This window comes from Anser cygnoides, chromosome 2, assembly GCF_040182565.1.
Source record: "Anser cygnoides isolate HZ-2024a breed goose chromosome 2, Taihu_goose_T2T_genome, whole genome shotgun sequence".
In the NCBI taxonomy this organism is placed as follows: Eukaryota; Metazoa; Chordata; class Aves; order Anseriformes; family Anatidae; genus Anser; species Anser cygnoides.
Window position 1 is genome coordinate 155,855,741 of NC_089874.1, and position 22,395 is coordinate 155,878,135.

Consider the following 22,395-nt stretch of genomic DNA (forward strand, 5'->3'; position numbering starts at 1 on the left):
TCTCTTATCTGAAGCTCATTCTTTCTCTCTTCTGTTTGACCCCAGGTTAAATGTATCATTTATTTCCATGATATCCTTCAGCATTTTGCATTTCTCTGTGAAGTCCTCAGCCAGCTTTTTCTTTACTAAAGATTAAAGGAGGTTGTTTTTCATGCTGTTTTGAGTAACAAGAGTGAAAATCTGCAAATCCCTCTCAGATGTTCTTATGCCAGTCTCGCTGCCTGTGCCCATTCCTCTTCACTTCCAGAGGAGAAACTGTCCCCAGAGTTTCTACAGTGTTGGCTCTTTGTATGTCAGGGGAAGAAAATAGTTTTGCAGAATTTATAGGCTGTGATGGCAACCCAGTGACCCTGAGAAAGATACTGATATACTCAGAGACAAGAGAGCAAGGCTACAGATAACATACTTGAAATACCTGAATCCCAGTCCAGCACTGCAGGCAAGCTCGGTTCAGAAGTAAGCTCCCAGTCAACCTAAACAAGTGATAAGACGAGGGGAAATGGCCTCAAGTTGCACCAGGGGAGGTTTAGGTTGGAGATTAGGAGAAATTTCTCTACAGAAAGGGTTTTGCAGCATTGAAACGGGCTGCCCAGGGAAGTGGTTGAGTCACCATCCCTGGAGGTCTTTGAGAAACGTGTTAAATGTAGAACTAAGTAGTGTGGTTTGGTCGTGGACTTTAGTACTAGGTTAAAGGTTGGACTAGATGATCTTAGAGGTCTTTTTCAACCTGAATGATTCCATGATGATCACAGCTTCCCTCCTGAGCTGAGCAGAAGGGGGAATATGGTGTGAAACTCGTGTCAGCTCCTGTGAGTCAGGCCAATATCTTCTGCAATTACGATGTATACAGAATGGCACAAACAACTCGTGGATTACAGCTGTTGTAAAGAGTGTGTGCAGGTATGTTTCTAGGATACTGCCTCATATACTAATGCCAATTAGTACAAGACTGAAAGCAAATATTGAAAAAGATAGAAAGGGAGACGGCAGCAGCAGTGAGCTCCATGGATTAACTGGCATGTCTGAATCCTCTTGCTTTGACTGAGTTTCATCTGGACCTGCCAGCTGGTTTATATGAAACCCCTTAGCTGTCCACTAGGGACAGGGAACAATTTTTTCTCTCGTCACAAAAACTCTGGGCCTCATGATTTTATGGACCTCTCTCATACTTCTTCCTTAAACTGTTTCATCTCTACTTGCAGCATGGTGAGTGTTAATCTCCTCAATTGTTCCTCATACAGAAACCATCCATTTCCTCAAATCACCATTTTCCTTCCCCTTGAACATATTCCAGGTCCACTGTAACTTACCTAAGGAAGGAATGGTTTGGGGGCAGAACCACACACAATGTCTACTTACATGTGCGCAGTGGATCTGTTCTTTGATCTTTTCTCTATTTCTTCTGAAATAGTTCACTTTTTTTTTTTTTGGTCTTTTGTTTTCTTTTTTTTTTTTTTTTCCTCTCTCCTTTTTGGGGAAGAAGATGCAAGAAGGGGCAAACAGCTCTCTAGTTTTTACGCTGCTTTCTTCCATAAAACTATCTCGTTTGGCACATGAATAAGGCCACTAAGGAGAAAGAGGTGCAGGAAGGAGGTTGTCTGGAGCAAGACACGTGGATCAGACATGCTGATCTCCAAGGAGCTGGTTAAGGGACTAATAGAGAGGCAGGATATCAAATGATGAACTGGGATGGTAAAGAGACTCTGAAATAGAAAAAGCATGTGACAGAATATGGCACCCGGGTCACCCAGCCTGGGTGTCAGGAATAATCTTCCTCCCCACTTTTCTCTGTCTTTCTTTTTCCTCTCCACTCCTCTGTCCCAGGCAGGCTAAAAGAAGCATGACAACCTATCAGTGATGGAGGGCTTATGGAAAGGGCTAATTGCTTTCTTTGCTTTGTTCAGATGTACAAACAGACCATCACTTACAATCATTATCCAGTCATCATACATCACACAGACCAGTTCTATTTTCCATGCTCTAAATATGTCACAGGCACTGTATTTGTCACTAATTGCACAATGGGCTATGCAGGCCTGCTTTAGGAGCTAGTAATTTGTTAATATAAGACATGGGGCTTTGGCTTTATCTCAAATTTCCAAATGTTATTGAGGCAGTTAAATAGTTTATTTGTTTAAAAGACATCATAAGCTGCATTTTCTGTCATTTTTATGAAATCATATATGAAAACCAACAAGGTCCATGTTATGACATTGCATTTTGTTTTAATAATGATAGGATTACTGAGTGGAATTCTGGAAAAAAAAAAAAAAGAGAGAGAAAAAAAAAAGGCCATTTCTTCCAGGCATATTCAAGTTCTTTGGCTCTACTTCTCCTTGTCTTTTTGGCTTCTGACCAAGTTAAACTGCATTTCAGAGTTGTTCATTTTGTCTTTCATCAGTGTATGATGGTTTGTGGCAGCAGAAGCTTAATAAAAGAAGCAGGAAAAAAAAAAAAAAAAGGTCAGAGGTTCTACTCCCACCCTCATTTATATGTAGGCAAAAACAACAAAGGCAAAAGAGCTGAAGGGACACTCTAGTGACAAGAACCAGCTTGATTTCTTAATGCAGATGAGACAGTACTGGAGCCATTGGTTGCAGGGATTTTATTTACCATGGGCTTTGCCAAATCTTTACAGCCAGAATATCAGTAGCTGTTTAATTCCTTCACTCTCAGCCTGGAACAAATGCATGGAGCCCAAATATGATTCAGTCCCTTCCTTGCTTTGGGTACTGATCAGGCTGTGGAGTTGTTCCAGCTAGCAAAAAGCCTCAAAAGGCATCATTCAAACCAGTTGTCATTGTATTTCCATATGGAAGGTACTATCCACACAGCCAGCCTGGCTGGCCAGTGTGCAAACAAGACAACATCTTATCGTTGTCTCTCTTCATTAAGGCTATTTTGCACGCCGTCCTTTAGGTTTTAGAAAGCACGGGTATGTAGCAACAGTACTTGTATCTGGATGTTTTCTGTGACTAGTCAAAATGGTAATTCAGATACATCTCTGCCAGCTACCAACCTAAATTAATGTACAAAAGAATACTGACCGTATGTCAGCATCAGGGGGTGGTGATGCTGATGCTTGACTGTGAGCTCCTCCAGCTTGGTCTGGGCTTGAGCAGCCACTGTGCAAAGCCCTGGCTGGACCAAAATGTCCCTCCCTGACTTTGTAGTTCCCTGCATGTTATTAGTCCCCACAAGAGTTATATCATTTGGTTTGCATGAAGCTGCACAAAAAAGCCCAATGGGAAGAGCCCAAGAGGGCTGGGACACCGACCCAGTGCCATGCAACACCATGCAGAGTCTAAAGGTGATGTGAAGAGTTGTGTAATCTCTAAGCTCCTTCTTGGGCCAATAACTAGCTGCTTCTCAGAAAGGCTAATTTGTTTAGGTAGGCTCTCCTGAAGTGGTTATAAAGTGTCCCGTTCCAGAGACAGCAGTGTCCTGGTCCAGGGTGTGGTGAGACTGGGTACCTCTGAAATAGCTCTCCAATGTAAATATGGCATGTAAGCACGAATATATATCCAGGCTCACGAAGAGAAGCTGCAAAATTGCCCTGGATGAGTAGATAATCTATCCTCCAATCTCACTGAAAATTTTTTGAGCTACCAGTGAGCAGAATTTAATTGCACTAATTAATCTGCAACCAACCCATAGAGATAGGTGGGCAGAACGGTACCTCCAACCATCACAGTCCCTGTGTATACAAAGTGCCTAACACTCCCAGAGGTCTTATTGCGAATAAACACCATAATACAGCTGCTGTTTCCTGTGGGCTATCAGTTAAATGTATTCTTGAGAAGGTTATATATTAATTTCTCAGCCTGAAGTTGTACACCCACCCTATCAGCCTGGTGGCAACTTCACGTCAGTTGAAGTTAAAGCTGTCCTGTCCTCCAGCTGGCCAGGTTGGTATAGCAGCAATATGGGTTTGCCAGCACAGAACTCAAAGCCTGACCTAATTTTCCAGGCTTTTCAAATGGGATTTTCTGTCTGTGCCAAAATTTTTCTGCAGCCAGACTGCTATTAGTACCTAAGCTAATATATTTTAAACTACATTATGCTGTGGTCAATGACTTGGAGGTACTCAGTCAAGTCATGGCAAAAAGGATCAGAAAGTAAAAGAGGTACCAAAAAAGTAACTTTCTTTTTATCTTGTACTGTTTTTTGGAAGACTTTAATTTTTTTGAGGATGCTGAATGCTGATTTTAAGGTGCTGCTTAGATATGGATGCAAGGGAGGAAACTGCTTGAAATCACGAGAGAGGGTGGTGTTTGCTCCTGCCCTGACACACAACCCTCCACATGCACAAACACATGCACTGGGAGAGATGCACCATCCCTAGTCCCTGGTTAAATCCACCTTGAAACTACCCAGATATGATAGAGAAGGCAAGCTTCTGGTGCTGAGCGTAGACCCTGCTTTCCCATTTTGTTGGTGCAGCACAAATGGCAGTTCTATTCTCCGTAAATACTAAGGGGAGAATAATTCACATCCCTCCCCACCCCTTTGTAAACTACGATTATGCTTTTTTTCCCCCCCCTCACCATTTTTATTTGTGCTTGAGTGTCTATAAGTGATGCCTGTGCTGCCAGTTACCTTTTAGATTTCCATGCAATGTGGCAGAGAATCACGGGTTGAAAGACTGCTGTCACAGGGAGCTAAATCAAACATCTCTCTTTTGGCCTTCAGCAGTGTCACCATGATGGATGGGAGACATCTTTTTCCATGGCTTTGCAGGTTGATATTTTCCATTTAGCGAAGTGTTTTTATAATGCTCACTTTGTGCTCTACAGGGATAGTTTTCTACTGTGCCCTTCAAGGTTGGGGCAAAAAATAATAATCCCCAAATGAACACCACAAAAATAATCTAAAAATTTCAAATCTTCAGTATTGCCAATAATGTAACAGAAGTTGAAGAGAGACCACAGATAATTTTCTATCGCTGCACTTACCCCTTTGGAAACCTGAGACCCTCTCCTGCCTTCAGTATCACCTCCCACATGCAAACTCTTCAGGTTTAGTGAACCCAGAGATGCTGCTCCTTGAGAGCCCTGCTGCTCTGTGCTGCAATCTCCCTTGGATATGCTCACTTGCCTCCCGGTCTGAAGGGTGCACCCTCCACAGAGAAATGCCAGCACAGTCCTTTCTTCTCCTTCTTAAGAAGACAATGAGCAGGCAGATAACTTGTGGCCCTGCCTGAACATACAACCTATTTGTTCTTGCCTTAAATACCTCCACGAGGCAACTTCCAGATAATGTCTTGTGGGAAAGGTCCATACTGAGGCAGTCAGGGTGTGGGGTTGCAGGGCCAGCACAAGGCTGATAGGACCTGAAACTTTTCCTGCTTTTTTTTTTCTTTTTTTTTTTCTTTTTTTCCAGATGTCTAAATACAAGCATCTAATGTAGTTTTACTCCCTTTTTCTCCCACCTGCCTTCCAGCTGCAATTCTACAAGACCATAGCTTTTCCATGGGCCCTATGTCCTCTTGGCCAGTTTTGTGTGGATGTGTTGAGTAATTGAATAAGCCTGAAATAGCTGAAAATTAGGACTAATATTCTGAGTTGTCTAAAATGGCACTAGCTACCCATGTTAAGGCAACTGGATCTCACTGCAAGGTGGTGACACCAATGCACAGGCCACTCACCTGCCTCCCCCAGTCCTGAGTTGAAAGTGCAGGTGATTTCTGGTTACCAAGTGCAGCATCATAGGGACCATCACTTTGTGCGACAATTCATGGCATTTTCTCATTAATTTCTGGGCCATCTTTTCAGAATCCTGTATGGGAAGCAGAATGGCTCTGCTCTTTATTTTCACAGCACTTTTTTGTCTGTCTGTCCCTAGCTTTTAGTTTTTCCCCCAACAGAAATTGAACTTGCAATGATTTGTGCTTTAAGGGAAGTTATGATGATTAGAGCTATATTTTCTAGTTGACATTTGCATTGTCCTTGTTAGTCATCATTTGTAATACGCTATTGTTTTTAAGTGATTATAATTATAAAAAAAAATATTTGGTTATGAACTTTCTGGAGTTTGCCAGCTCATTACCACTAATTAAGAACTTTGTTTAGTGTAAGCCCGACAGCTGGCATACACATAGAGGAGCATTTATTTCCCAGTCTATTGACGGTGATGTTGTTTTAAGTTGTGCAGAGGAGACATTTTAAAATTCCTTTTTTTAAAAAACTAACTCTGCTTCCAGGCTGAAAACTCATTTGTTTTTCCTGGTTCAACAAATCAGGCAAAAGGAAAAACAGACAAACAGGAGGCAGAAAAGCTGGATGATGTAGTTAATGCAGCATCCGTGTAACCTTTGCTTCTCCTCCTTTTCCAGCTGCAATTTGTTCACAGTCTTTGCCAGCTGCTGCTTAAGAAATTCAGGTTCTCTCACCTTAAACTGCCCTGACTAAGCTCAGGTAAATTAATCTCATTGCCTCAGCTACTCTTTTGTTTGAATGGGGAAGAATTTTGCCAGAGCAAGTGTAGCAAGCACGCTTTTCCAAAGCAAAGTGTTTATTTCCTCAGGAAGGGCAGTGTGGTTTGCACTCCCAGCTTCTGCACTCACTGGAGACTCTGAAGATTGCCTCCCATGTATTACGTGAATGAAGAAGATTTACTTAATTGAAGTTCATAAAGCACAAGGAGCTCATCAGGTAAAATTTACTATTTAATTGTAAAGCCATAATATATTATGATTTCTTGCTATTGTTTTTAATACTGTAATTATTTTGCCAATTGTTTGTGGTTCACTCTCTCTCTCCTGGCTGTTGGTGTGTTAAAAAAGCTCTATTTACAGTCCCATTCACCATTTTGCCTTGCTTCCTTCCTACCACTCTTCTTCTCCCTGACTAGTAACTGCATTCAGAAATGCAAACAGGTTTAGAGAGGGAAAATCTGTCTAAATATTTCAAAGTCAAAAAAAGAAAAAAAAAAAAAAGAAAAGAGGAAAAGTAGAAAAATTCAAATACTGCATCCTGATGGGTTGAAAGCAGAAAGTTTGCACAATTTGCTTCGCCTGTGCCACTGCAGTTCAAGGGCTTGGATCAATTGGAAATCATTTGCTGGCTCCAGTGGGCTTTTGGTCAGGTCCTATGTGAAATTCAATTGCCTAATGAGCTCTCAGAAGGGCTATGAGCTGTGCAGGCAGGATACAGGGATAGGCTCTCACAGCTCTCTCAGATAAATACAATGAACAAAACCTTTGCAGGTTTGAATAGCCACAGAGTTCACACAAGGACACATTTCACACATCAAAAGTTTGGGCACTGCATGGTCTTACAGGACCTCTACTTTTAATTTGGGCTTGAATTTGTAAGGAAAAAAAATCTCACAGTTGCACACCTTACAGACCTTTGAGCCAAAAGGGTGGTTCAAACTCTGGTGGGAAAGTGTCCTGTGTAAGTACTTGTCTCTGTCACCTGCAGGTACTCAGAAAAGGATGAACTGAGGTGTGAGAGATGTGCTCATGGCAGGATTTGTAGAGCTTTTCACACTGTGAGTGACAAGAAGTGAGGAAGAGCATCCCCCTGAAACCTCCCCAACCGTCCTGTCTCCATGGAAGAGATTGCATGGAAAGAGCACAGAGAAGAGGAACAAATGCAACAACTTTTACCATGTGGAAGAGAAAAACTTATCTCTAAGTCTTATAAGGGCTCAGGCACCTAGTCACTTCTGTGCCATAAGAGCTGGGGCTGGCTTGAGACTTCAGGGAAGGCTGGAAGCATGCTGCTGAACTGAGAATCAAATGGCTGCAAGCACCTTGCAAGGGCTTCACAAAGCTGTGCATTGACTACAGGCCACATCTTGGGGACATCTGGATTACAGAAAATCTAAATACTGAATCACCTGCCAGAGCAGCAAGGTCGGAAGTTGTGGCCTAGGCTTTGCTGAGCTGGTGTAAGACTGGGCACAGCGGCAATGCCAAGAGAAGTTGGAAGGGACACCCCAATGACTTGGGGCCACCTTCATGAAATAAAATTCTCCACTAATTCTTCATTTGTATCATAAATTTCCCTTACCTTTAAATAACATAACTCCACTGAAGTTTTTATTATATTGCCAGCTTACTCTGAAAGCTTACTTGATTCCCTCTACATTTACAGAAAAGGTCAGAATCGGGTTCTGATAACCTCCCCTTTCACTGCTATACTCACAAAATGGTTGGGACTTTGATACCCAGGAGGACAGCAAGGATGTAGGCTCCAGCATGGCTAGTGACAAATGATAAGGAAAGGTTCACCTTACCCTGGGCAAAATATAGTAACTTTTATAATCTTGGGAGTAGGAATGACCTGGCCAGACTGAACCTCTCTCCTTTGCTTCAGGCACAGCCTGTTTTCAATGCCCAGCTCTTTGATGTGAGTGCGTTACTGTAGGGACTGTTCTTATACGACCATGTGTCAGTTCAAGGAATTGAGCTCAAGAAAGTGCCAGCTTTCCGCTGCCAATTACTGCATGATAAAATTTCACAGATCATCACTGGCATTTGTGTACTCGAGGGCTCACATCACAGTCAGATATGATTGAACACAGCTGCTCACATGTCTGAAATAGGCAGAGCAAGCTTGCACAAAATGCTAGACGGTGGTTGCCTACTTTCACAGTCAGTCTTTGAGATACTACAAGGCTGCAGCTCTGTGCTCTGCCCCCTAACGAGTTCATCTGGCTGTCAGGAACCATGCTGGCTTGAATCAAACCTCTTGATGGGGTCTGACCAGTGCAGTGTGAGCAGCACTGGGAAGAGAGAAGCAGGCAGCTGACAACCAGCCCAGATCTAGGAATAATAGCGGTGCCTTCCCCATCCCTTCTGGTGGTAAAAGACAGCTGTTACCAGCTAGCAGGAATTTGCTCCTGATGAAAAACAGCTCTTCTGGCTAGGTATACCCATGCCCCAGTACGGGCTGCACTTGGGACTGCATGTGAAATATGTGCATATGAGTGCATTGAAGCTTGACATTAATTTGCACGGCTGTTTTCTCTTGTGTTGCTTCATGTTAAGTTTCAGCCTATGCTCATGGAGAGATATAGATGAAGCTTCCCTGGAATTAAGAGGGTCTTGAAAGATGAGTTTTGTTCCTGAACCACTGTCACTTTTTTCACCATCTTGTTCCTTCTTAGGACAGTTAGAAAAAAGCTTCTGAGGTTCTGGTTTTCCTGACACAGCAGTGTCACCCAGGCTGTGATTACAGAGCTGCTTTCATATCAGGAAAAGAGAAGACCTTGCATGTGATAAGGTTTCCCTGTTGTCTAGAGAAAAGCTGAGCTTTCATACTTCATTGCTTTTCTGCAGAGCTGCTTTCCAGCTGGCTGGTCCCCAGCTTGTCCTGGGGTTATTTCTCCCCAGGTGCAAGACTTTGCACTTTCCCTTGTTTAATTTCTTGAGGTTCCTGTCATCCAACATGTTGAGTTCCCTTTGGAAGGCAGCTGAACCCTCCTCACAGTTCTGTGTCATCAACAAACTTGCTGAGGATACTCCCTGCCCCATCATCCAGTTCATTAATGAAGATATTAAACAGGACTGGACCCAGTATTGACCCCTGGGGTACACCAGTAGCTACTGGCTTCCATCTGGACTTTGCACCACCCTTTGGGTCTGACCGTTCTTCCACTTTTGAATCCACTTCACAATAAATTCATTAAACATAAAGTCATTTCACTCTCTAATGCCAACACGTCCCTTAAACCCTGGATATGACTGGAGTTTAAATGGCAGCTGTATGATGTTGATACACAACGGTGAAAGCCACCTGGTCAGGGACTTCCCACTTTCTACTTTTCTATGTCATCTTCGGCGGCACAGAATGGAGTTGTCAGCATGTCCTCAGCAAGCCAAACACCTGCATACTCAGGTGAGATCTGGTCTTGCCAATAGTCACCAGACCTGCAATTCCACCAGCCTCTGACCAGCAAAAATGTCAATTTTCATCTCTCTCACTCTCACTGGTGTTCCCTCCTGCTGTGGTGGCCTGAAAGCAGCAACATCTGTGAGCTATAAGAACGACTGTGGTCAGGGATGTGTCTGGTTCAAAGAAAAATGAAAATTATATCCCGAAACTGCTTTCTGGGAAACCATTAACGGTTACAAAGTAAATAATCTGTTTTCATTATGATGAGAGTTTTAATAAGAAAACACTATCCTGTCCTTGTGTTCTAATGGTGCACATTTTGCACACTTATATGAGGGATTATCTCCCTTATCCCCTGAGTTTTACTTCAGGAAGATGTTGGGACATTAAACTGCCTAGCTCAAAGTGGGAAAAATACATCCAAGGGGGTGAGGTGTTCAGCTGGGGCAGCACTGGGGACCTCACCAGCTCCCATGGGGCTTCTGTGCCAGGATCAGCTAAAGCCAAGGCCAGGCATCGAATGGGTGAAATCGAGACACGTTAGCACAAGTGCAAAGCCTATATAAATGCCTGCATTCAGGTGTAAACTAACTATAGAGGAACATCTACCTGAAAATACGATTGTGGGGTAAACAAATGAGTGGATGTATTTCAGCTATGGCTCAGTAAATACCTATAAACCCGCACATACCCGTAATGCATGAATAGTGATCACCTGCAGTGAGCGATGGCTGGGTACCTGGAATGGGAGAGGTGTTCAGTAAGGAGTAGCTTTGGTCCTGGATTTTTCCTACTCCTCACCTTGAAGGCACTTGTTCTCATACCTACACTTTGTGACCAAGGTGTAAACTGCTCCTACAGCCTTTTGCTGCTCTGCATCCATACGGTGATGGTATGTTTTCCTTTCGGAGGGTTTGCAGGTGAGGTTAAACATCCAGATAATGTAAAACACAGTGAGTATGCTGGTTTGGTATATAAACGTCTCAATACATGCACCATAATTACTAAAAATCCAACCTTTTATACATTTTCAGGATTTACATAATTTTCAGTTTGGAACCTGAATGTTTCTTCTCTCTCTTAAGCCTGATGGAAAAAGCTTTTTTTATTATTTTATCTTTTTTCCCCATTTTTTATTGTTATTTTTTATTTATTTTTTAAACTTTCTCCATCCCTTACCATTCTGTCTCCAGCAGCAGAGGTGAGGCAGGCCCATGTCCCTGCAGCCCTGGCACGCACCAGGCACATTCCATCAAGTTCCTTGTCCAAATGAAAAGCTGAAGTGGCTTCTCTGTGCAAGGAGGATTGAAACCAGATCCTGTTATTAAATTTGCTAAATGGGAATGTAATGATTTATGAGGAAGGTAGTGAACACTCAGAAAGAATTTGGTAATAATAACACTGGTTGAAGAACAGCATGGAGCAGGCTTCAGAAGTAAAAGATCAGTTAAAAAAAACAAAACAAAACAAAACAAAACCAAACAATCAACAACAACAAAAAAAACACATACACATAAAACAAACCCACAAACAAAGAAAAAAATAAAATAATAACAATAACAAAAATAACCTAAGCAAAACTACTAGATGTGAAAGAGATAAAAAAGTTTATATTTTTCTAATGAGACCAGCAACCAAGCAAAGGACTGAAGTGGGTTTCATCTGATGTATCCAATAAGAGGCACAGACAATAATATCGTTCTGAAGTCATGCTTGAGCAGTTCAAAGCTTGCAACATATTTAACCATGCACCAGTACTGCCGGCAGATATGTAACTAAATTCTAGATGTTCCTTTGAAACGAAATAAAAATCTATCATCTCCATAAGTGTTTATTTTTCTGGAATATGTGTGGCAAAATTCAAAGGGTACTGAAAGTTTTTGTTGACTATATTGAGCACTGGGGGGTCTTAGCACATTTAGAAAAGGTTGGCTTATCGATGCAAATTTTAGCCAGCTTGGAAAAGCAACACTCTAGTTTGTCTTGTAAGAAAAGGGGTGAGGGTGTCTGTTCATGGACTTGCATATGTTTAAAGCTTTTTCAAAAGGGAAATTATGTCCCTTAAAAAATAAATAATAATTAAAAAAATGAATTAAAAGGGAATTTAAAGATAAGAGGGAAAAGGCATTGCCCCTTTCCATGTTACTCTGCAGTGAGTCCGTGCTGCAGCAGGATCTAGCAATGAATGCTACACACCAAATGAGGACTGAATGAAAAGAAAAACCTGGAGATGTACAAGATCTGCTTGTGTGAACCCTTCCAAACCTCCCACCGATTTCTCTGGGATAACAGATATCTCACGGTGTCACTGTGGGCAGGAAAGGAAACTCAGACCTGATAAGAGGTGGACTAAAAGAAAGCGGTATCTCTGTGACAGTGACCACGTATTGCTCTCAGGGCCTGGGGAGCACACACAAACACACGTAAAGATTTAACTCCAGGCTCCCTCTGACTCAGGCAGAATTGCTGCGATTAACCAGACTTGCTCCTGGAAAATGGTGGTGGCCCACCACAAGTGGAAGGAAACATTTATATGTCTTTTTATTGTTTTTCTAAGAATGGCAGGATCTCTCCTGTTGCATTCCTTTGCTTCTGTGGCTTTTTCACCACCAGACTATTACAATTGCAGCACCATAAATTTTTCCCCCATTTTTTTTTTAAATTCCTCTCAGCTGATTTTATTTCTCCAGGCACTCTGCACGGTATAATAACGTGTGTAAAAGGGAATATTTACTTTTGCAATGCTACCTGCCCCGAGAGCAGCAAGGCATCCTGTGTAACAGCTGTGGACACTAATTCACTGCAACTGCGGTCTGTTTTCTCAGCATCAGCTACATTTCTTTTCCATATGCTAACTCCCTTTTAGCTTAATTTTCCCATTACCCAGCAGTAACATTGAGTAACTGTGTTGGGCTGTATTCAAATGCAAATTAATATCCCCTTCTGTCCATTAGCTCCACTGTTTCTTGTCTAGTCAAAGCAACTGGAAACAAGCAAGGAGCCTGGTTCAACGGTTGGACAGAGGGGCCCTGTCTGGGCTGGGGCTGCTGTTCATCCCCGAGAGCAGACACAAAACAGCAGGCTGTCAAAAGGAGAGGTCCTTCGTCAAGACGTTTCCTGTCAACTAACCCCGAACTCCAGCTAGTCAGCATATGCTGTAGCTCTCTTGAACGGCGGTGTTTGAAGTATGTAATTCACACAAGGTCTGTGCTGTGCTCTGGGTTGGAAACGTCCGCTGGATCGGCAGTGAGAAACCTTTAAGCAGGGCGGGGGAACTGAGGGGAAGGGAGATGCCACTGGGCAAACCGTATGACTCCAGTCTTAAACATGGGTAATGAGCCAGGCTGTTAAGCTAGAGAAACCTTTAAGTAAAATAGCCTGGTACAAAGCATGTTCCCAAAAAAAGGGGATATAGACATGAATGTTGATGCTGACAGCATGATAGAAGGGGAAAGGAGAGGGTAGAGAGAACAAAATTAAATATAAAAACATATGGTTTGTCTCAAAAGGTGGTGTCTCTTTTTTTCCCTGCTCTCTCTCTTGTGGGACCACTTGGGACTGGAAATACTAGCACCATGCTGGGAGGAAAAAGTGCTCTAATTGCTCTGCACCCCTACCCAGAAAAATGAAGCTCCACCCATGTGAGTCACCAAATCCCAAAGGGTTTATCCATTCCTCATACCTGTGAGTTCCATTTGAATTTGTTTCCACTCTGATGCTTAATCTTCAGTCACCTACTGGTCTCACCTTTCCCTTTCAGCACAGGCATGTGCACTTGTGTTAATACCTTTACTCCATGCTAGGCAGATCTCCTGTTTTGTAAATAATATGATGGAGTAAATTTTTTTTTTTCCCTTTTTCTTTTCCTGCCCACTATTTGCAAAATCTTTTAGTTTAACTTGACAGTTTACCTTTGAACATCCCCCCCACACACACCCTACCCCCCAAAAGAAAGGGATGCAAGAACAGGAATAGCATCCATCACTTAGAGGGCTTCAGAACATGATAAGAAACAAAGCTGATGCCTGAATCCATGCCAAGGCTACTTAAAGTTCAGTTGCTGGAGAAGGCAAGGCAGTGAGGACAGAATGTTTTGGTTAAAGACGGTGAAGTACCACTTCTTGGACTCCACAGTTCCAGCTGGCCGAGTTAGTTACAGTCATTTAATCAAGAGGCATCAAAGAGAGCATCCCCCCACTCAGAGCAATCCCTGCAACATTGGTCGGAAATCTCAGATTGTAAACATTTGGAAAAAGTTATGTGCAAAATGGCTTGTACACCAAATCTGAATGTGGTGTAAATAAAAGATATTTGTAATCAGTTCACAAAAAGGAAGGGAAGAAATTAATGATGGAATAAATTACTTACCATGACAAAATCATTGCTGCTTACAAAACCAACACCTTAGGGTTCACATTAGGTGAAAAGACCTGTGCTGAAGTTTTCCATTTCTGGTAGCTCAGAGCATTGCTTAAGTTCATACACGAGACCCTTTCACGTGTAAGGGTTCTGTTCCTCCAGTGCAGAACAATAAACCCGTCAGCCCAGGTAAGTGCTGAAACTCAGCCATCTGCAAGGTGCTGCCATGGAAAGAGCCTATTGCACCCAAGTTTTTGGCTGTGGAGATTGTTCTGGAGATTGTACTTTTTGTATGGGACCTTGGTTTCTTGTTACCCTTTGGAGAGAGTAAATTCCATGGCAGATCAGTGTTGGTTAACTTTAGACACACAAAAAAGCAAAGGCAACACTCCTTCAGCATGGACATGTGATACCAGGCAAGGAGAGGTTTTGTCACAGGGTGATGAAAAAAAAAAAAAAAAAACAACAAACATTTTCTGGACAAAGATGTGAGAAACTAATCCTACAGTGACTGAAAGAAATCAGACAAATGTTACACAGAACAGATAGACTTTCATCTCTGACCTGCCCGCAAAGGACAAGCACGAACTAAAGGCAGGCAAAACAACACTTGTCCAGCTGGCCTGCCTTATCTTGTAAGAGATACAGCAACTGGGTGCCCAGCTTTGAAGCCAATCAAATGATGGACCTGCTAAAACTGATTAGCACAGACTTGCGTGCTGGAAACCAGAGCTGGGGATGCAGCGCTCTGAAGTGGAAATGTCTGGAAAACTCTGAGGCTGTGGGATCCCGGAGGAACATGTGGTTCCCCTCTGTCAGCTGCTGTCAGGTAAGGAAAGGCAGGGCTGGTATTTCTTGCAGCTGAGCGGGCATGTTGTGTTGCCCTTGCTGTTTGCATTTGTGTCTTTCCCTGTTCTGCAGCCCCAAGTTCCCTGTGCATCCTGAACCCCTGAGGTCCCTCGGGTCCGGAGCCTCATCTCTGACAGAGGCTGGCACCGAAGTGCAAAAAAACTCATAATGAACAATAATGGAATAACAGGCCAGAGGGAAAGCTTCTTCCTAATAGCCAGAGATCGACTCAATAAAAGCAGAGCACAGCATAACGAAAACAGAGGGAAAATTGGCAGCAGGATCAGCCCTGCTATTACTGCAGAGATCCAGCTACCGAGAGCCAAACAGAGAGCGGCAGCGATACCGGGGTGCTATTCTCCTGCTGCAGGATACAAATAGCTCCCATTGAAACCAATGACATTTATTCATGTTCCGTGGCGACAGAATGGAGTATCCTATCTACTTACTCAGCTGTGCTGTTGCAGTGAGATCAGTGAGGGCGAAGCGTGTGTGCCTGTGCAATTCGTGCTCTCTGTTTGAGAACACTTAACTGTCATGACAAACTGCAAAAACATTGCCACTCTATAAAGGAGCCTGCAGGTCCCTGTCAGAGGCAGATACAGAGCCGTAAGGCTGTGTGCAGGCACTGGGGCTGTTTGCTTGCCTCCATTCCCATTTTATCTCTTGCTGGCAGGCCAGTTCGTTCAATGAATCAGTCTCAAGTACTTTTCCTTGGTGTATCTTGTTTTTTTTGGGGGTAGAAAATGACTATTCATTACAGTCTCCCGTTTTGTCCTGCATGCCCAGCTACCAGTGACACATTAGGATGTGCAGAAAGTCAGGCCTGCAGCCAGGGCTGGGGGTAATCATACTTTGTGTTGGCTCAGAAAAGCCTGAGAGCTTCCCTTTGGGACTAGAGGACAGTTACAGATGGCTTTGCCCTTGCCTGGGAAGAGGACTTTCTTGGGCTTTGGAGCTGGAGAAATGAGAGCTGGGGGGACATGATGGAGAGCAGGGTCTGAAGTCAAAGGCCCCTGTGCAGTGGAGAAAGCACTGGGAGAAAAAAAGGGCTTAAACTGAGAGGAGAACACATATCAGGGATGTTCTGCTGTAGACATACTGCAGGGTATAGAGTTGCTCAGGTACTTCTGGGGAGAGGCTGCTCTTGAGTTTTGAACATATAGATAGTCTCAGCTAAAATCAGATCAAGATATAACTAAAAACTTCAGAATATGGAGGATAAAATGTGTTATGAGATTTTTTTTTTTTTATTTATGTGGCAGGAAAAAATATCTAAATGCATCTGCCTACATCATAAAATTATTGCTAGCCCTTTTTTTGCTCTGGTCAGAGAAGCAAAATTTCCACTTGAGATATAGTTTACACAAGTTATTAGTTATTTGACAGTACTATAAAGGATTATGCTGAACAAGATCAAGATGTCCATTCCAGAAGAACTGTATCCATACATGGGTATAGTTATGCTAGTCAAAATAAATATTTAAAGGAAGAAAGCTGCCAGCATAACCATCATAACTCCTAAACAGATCTGCTGCAAGATAGAGAAAGTGGAATTTCCCTTCTCATACCAGATCAGAAAGTCTTTTTTTTTCTCTTTTTTTCCTCCTCTTTGAAAATGCCATTTATTCACCAGATAGAAGCTGTGTGAGAACTACTACGTTCCAAGGGGATCAGGTAACAGTGATGGACGAAGGGAACAGATTGCTGAAGGATCTTGACAAAACTCAAGAGCTTTCTCCCCACACCTTTTCCCCAGATTCTAATCTGCTTTCTTCTTCCCTGGTACCAAACTGCATCAAAAATAAGTCTCGAATTCGAACCACATTTACCTTGCTGCAAATCCCTATATTGCCACATATGCTGCAGAATTCATAATAGTGGCTTGAATCCATTTAGTCAATGCCACCTGAAGACTTTTAGGATTTTTCAGATGGAGCAAAAAATCTCCACATAGGGACCTTCAAATTTTTGTAGCAGTTTTTGGTTCATTTATATTAATTGTGCTGAAACAAACAAACAAACAAAAACTACCACATACTGGAAAACAAAGACTCAGACACAGAAACTGTGATACTTTAGCTGGTAGTGTGAATTTAAACCAATAGAAATCCTCTTGTAGGTATTATTTCAGTTTAGATTGTCATCCAGAACACTGACTGATGGAAGATGCTTCATTTGAAAAATCCTACTTCTTTCACATATAATGTGTCTCTGAAATGAATTCATTTTTTTCATAATCTAGAAAATATACTGCTTGAAAATTATCTCTGCTCAAGAGAGTTGCAGCTGAGGGGGTTGCTTGTGAATAATTTACTTTAGAGTTTTGCCCTTTATCTTTTGGAAATTCTGTTATTGTAGCCCTGAATTAACTAACATTTTATTACAATTTAGCTTAAAAGGAAATAACAGATTTCCAATGGCAGTCTGTTTGGTTTTAACTGCTGTCTCTGTGTATCTGCGTACCACATGGGGCTTTATCCACATCCAAATGGAAGACCTGACCGTAGTGATGTGAGCACATCAGACAGGAGTGGATACCTCTTTTATCCAAAAGGAGGTCAGTGCAGCTGTAACTTTGTCTCTGAAGTGCCTGCACAACCAGATGGTGTTAACATCCTCATCATCCACTGAACCTGCACCCAGCTGAGGCAGAATGTGAAAGACTTGAGGTGGTTGGGCACCTGTAGGCACCTGGAATGTCAGAGTGAATATTACACACTGGTCTAGTAGATGTGTGCTAGTCTAGCAACACATCCCTCCTACAGTCACACGTCCTAGTAGAGATGCTCCTTGCACTGGATTAGGAACTTCTTTTTACTGTTTTTCGATAGGCAAGACCTAGTTAAATCCACTTTAACTAAGATAATTTTGAAATATAATTTGGAAATATAAATGAGGATAAGGACCAGGCTTCTACCAAAAAAGAAATTCCAGAAAGTCTACTCTAAATTTCAGTAAATGAATCATGACTCTAAGAGTAAATTTACTTTGTAATCTAGGGGTTACTGGATATGAAATCCGATAGATGCAGAATCCTTCCTACTTTCACAAACTATAATAATAAATGAGACACTTTTTCCAAACATCTAGTCATCCCACAAACAGGAAGAATCCTTCTTCTGATTCTTGCACAGCATTGCAAAATTACCAGATAATTTTTCATGGTCTAGTCTGGGGAGAAGGGTCATTGCTTTTCCTTCAAAATGCATGTATAGTTATTTCCAGGAGAGAGAGGAGAGTGTTCGATGAGCACAAAGTGAGCCAGGGTGTAAGATATATTGGTATGATATATCGTATGAGTCTCTCCATGCATTCACGTTCAAGCAGTTCATCACCAGGCCGAAAGGAAAGACAAGTGGTCAGCTGGTGACTGTAAATCTGTCCATTTGTGTAACTCGCTCTAGTCAGACACATTTGCAAAAAGCCCAGGAACAAACTCTGTCCTGTTTAAAAGAGTAGTAGTGTTGTTCATGTGTGCCCTATCAGTCACAGAGCCTTAATATGAACGTGTACATGCAATCGGTGGAAATAAAGAGAAGACCATGCACTGCTGGGACTGTTTGTGCAGACAAGCAAGTGAAGTACTGGACATTTTTATTCTAAAGAGCACAGAGAACCACTCCAGAGTCAAACTCATTTTATTTCTACTATTAAAGTTCAGAGCCTGATTCTTGTCTAAATGCCCTCGTGCAATTTTGCTCTCTGAAGGAAAACATTTGGGATCTTGACAAGACTTGGGGCTTTATCTCACCTATCTTCAGCCACCTGTAAAGCAAGCAATTTATGTGAACCAATCATCTAATTTTCATCAGTAATTAGCAAGAGAAGCTATTTGGGAAAACTGCCCCCTGGAGTTCCCTTTCTCTATACTGACAGTGAAGGAAACCCAGATCATGAATGTAAACAACCTGCCTAACTTTTAGATGTTTGTTGTTGTCCAGTAACTGTTTTTTCTGGGTTTCAGCTACACCAAACCTACTTTTCTGACCTCTGGGGAATCCTTGCATAACCAGCACTTGCCTCATTGCAGCTGTGGCAACTGGGAAGAGGGGCCGTAATTAGGGCACTTGCACTCAACTAAATGTGCACAGAGCAAGCAGAGAATGAAGTCAGTCAATGTACTTCCATTCTACTTAACTCTCATTTGGGACATTGGACCTTCCCTGTCTTCCTTTCCACTGAAAACTAAGAAGCTTGCAAAAGAACCTTCCTCCTGTCCACATCACAGTGAGATGCCAAGTCCAGACACTACCCTGAAACTTTCTGGAAACATGATAACACATGTATCGCTTACTGCCTTTTGATCTGCAAGATATTTCCATCTCGTTATGCTCCTACCAGGATCTGGGATGCTCAACATTTGTAAAACTACCTCTGGCAATTTGCCTCTATCCTCAGTTATGAGCTTTGGTAATTCCCATGACATGCATGGTACTGTTCAAGCATTTATTATTTATATTATGCCTCTAAGACCTATCAAAATATGTCCCCTCTACCAACTGGAAGGCGTTATCATGAGCCTTGTTATCATGTACCTTTTCTAAATTCTCTAGATTCTGCAGCAGTAGAATAGAGAAGAGCAAGGAAAGTTTCTAACTCTGTTCTCTTTACACAGCTGAAAGGAGTCAGGGAGGTGAAGTGGACAGAAATGCTGTATAGCCCTGCTCATCTCAGAGTGCATTACTTCTGCTCCCTTTTTTGAGGTGCAAGTCTTTCTTCTGCACTCTTGCCTTTGCAAGAACTTTTCAAAATTTATTCTGCGATGCAGTCAAATACAAGATCCATCCTCTGTTCCATCATCATTCACTTAACTCAGCACAAAATTGCAGTTTTCCACCACATTTACGTGTTTTTCACATTCCCACCCCTGAACTTTCCCTCTTGCTACCAGTTCCACACACACTTGCTTCCTAATCCTGGCATTAATCCTTCATAATCCTTATTCATGCACTCCTACCCTCTTATTTCTTCCACCTGGGCCACAGCCATGAGCCTGACCAGTCACCTCTACCCTTGCCCCACACTTTTCAAAGAAACATGAAGCCCAACTTAAAACTGCCTTCTCCCTCTCTCCATTTGTGTTATGTGCATTGAAACACACAATTTGGTTTTCAAACTGCTGACAGCCAATGACTGCATTTACACCATTTTGCATTTCAGAGTTTAACAATATCACAGATGAAAACCCTGCATGTCCAATTTGCATACGTGGAGAATTCATGTGCAGTTGCCCCGTGTCTTTATGAACTCTATGAAGTGCCAGATGACCAGTCACTCTAATTGCTACATGGGTTTGGGAGCATTTGATTTCTGAGGAGCGATTATGCCTGAAACAGATTGTGCCCAAAGAAAAATGATCTGCATGAAAATGCACTTAATTATAAACTGCCACGGCAGAAATGGAACCTGACAGCCCAGCTGCCCCATAGGACTGCTCCATACATCACTGAGCAGAAGAAATGGTGCTAAGAGCCAAGCTCATAAAATCCACTGACAGGCACCAAAATAAACTCTGATTTTCAGAAACAGTTGGTACTCAAGGAGCTTTCATACATGCAAGGGGAAGTACTGGGCCATGCAGAGCACTTGAAAGGGGAATTTGGTAGAGTCAATATCTGCAATCATTTACAGCCATCCAAAATCAGTGGGCCAATGTGTGAGGCGCTATATATGTGTGTCACAACTTCTGGTAGAGAATGAGTCAAGCCATATGTCTCCTACTGTGTGTTCATGGCTTACACCTTTCTTTGTTAATTCCTTTATGCTGGGATGACAGGCACTAGGTACCTAATTCCTTGTCCTTTCCCCAAGAAATAACATGCCAGATGCCATAAAGACCTGGCACTACCACGTCGTGCACAGTCAGTGGTGGATTATGGAAGACATTTCCTTTTACTACAAAATCTGTGAGGTAGTTGCACATCATAATGCAATTACACTTAATGTAGAAAAGCAGCACCTAAAAGTATAGCAAACAAGTACCTTGAAATCCTGGATTACTGGGATTCATGATTTCAAGACCAAAACTTCTCACAAGCATAGTAATAAGGGTAGAGAGTATACAACAATGATCTCAGAGAATAAAGGAAAGAAAAGACAGCTAAAGCTTCAAAGAAAAATGGTAAGAAATAAATAAGATATGAATAATGTCCAAGCTACTGGCATAGTAGATAAGGATATCTGATAAATACCGTGAATGTAGATGGAGCAAAGCTATTCAGAGATACTGTTTTATTTGGAAGGAAACAAACTAGCAAAAGGAATATAAATGCTTGTTCTCAAGAGCAAAGATATTAAAGTAGATATGGGTCTGTTACTGGAACTTTTGATTCTAGCAGATCAGATCAGAGCAACTGTAAAAAAACGTTAGTTAATAGTAAGTACAATAGGCATCTGTGAGGAAGGCATCAAAACAAAGACAGCCATTGTACACTGCAAGAATAAGAATACAAGCACCAGATTAAAGCAGTGGGGCACACAGGACAAGCAAATTGACTGAGGATGGTCTAGTTTGTATGAAAATGATGGCACCATGAAAGGCAGACAGGAGATTCCAGGCACCCATGTAGGGCCATGGAAACTTTGGGAACATTGGGTGCGGTATGGTTCTCAGGAGGAACAATTATCCTGGGTAGAGTACTGCACTAATATAGTTTATAGTTTATGAAAACTCTGATCTTTTCAGAGTTGAGTGAAGCATCTCCATGTGAAACAAGGCAGCATCATGTAAATATCTTTTATATCCCAGAACCCAAGTACTCCCAGAAGGAAAACCAGAGGATCATGCAAAGTGGTTGTAAAGATAGGGAGATTTCTAGAGGACAGGGAAAGATCTGTGGCATGATTATAGCATATTCTAATGGTCTCAGTCCACAAACAGTGCAGAAGGATGCCAGACCTTCTCCTGGCATATAAGAATCTAGAACAGCCTGATCCCAGTTAGACTGCAGATCAGTCATAATAAAAAACAGAATTCTGCTGGAGACAAGTGATGGTCACAGTTAAAAGTCAAAGGGGAAATGCAGGCTGTCAAAAAAAACAAACAAACAACCAAAAAACAAGAAAAGACACCCAGGAAACAAGACATGTTTTATCTTGTCTTTTATACTAGTTGATATGCAAAATTCTTATCTATTGTGGGACACCAGGGAGCACGACACCAGAATATTCTCACTGTCAAAATGAGGCAGAAATGGTCTCTGCCTCTTAAAACATTTTTTTCAAAGCAATGGGCATTTATGGAGCAAATTTGAATGAGAAATTGCTCAGTCTGAGCTTGTTGAAATATCTGGAACCATGTGACTTGCTGGTTTCAATAGAAAACTAGGTGACAGGACCA

The 22,395-nt window shown here is 42.1% G+C and overlaps 1 long non-coding RNA gene across 1 annotated transcript; it reads right to left on the reverse strand.

Moving 5' to 3' along the window:
- Window positions 1-1,440: 1,440 nt before the first annotated feature.
- Window positions 1,441-13,719, reverse strand: LOC136789806 (uncharacterized). Its single transcript, XR_010828823.1, has 3 exons — window positions 13,528-13,719; window positions 11,025-11,136; window positions 1,441-2,427 (listed from the first exon to the last, which is right to left on the reverse strand). It is a non-coding gene; the product is annotated as an uncharacterized lncRNA (long non-coding RNA).
- Between the last annotated feature and the right edge of the window lie 8,676 nt (window positions 13,720-22,395).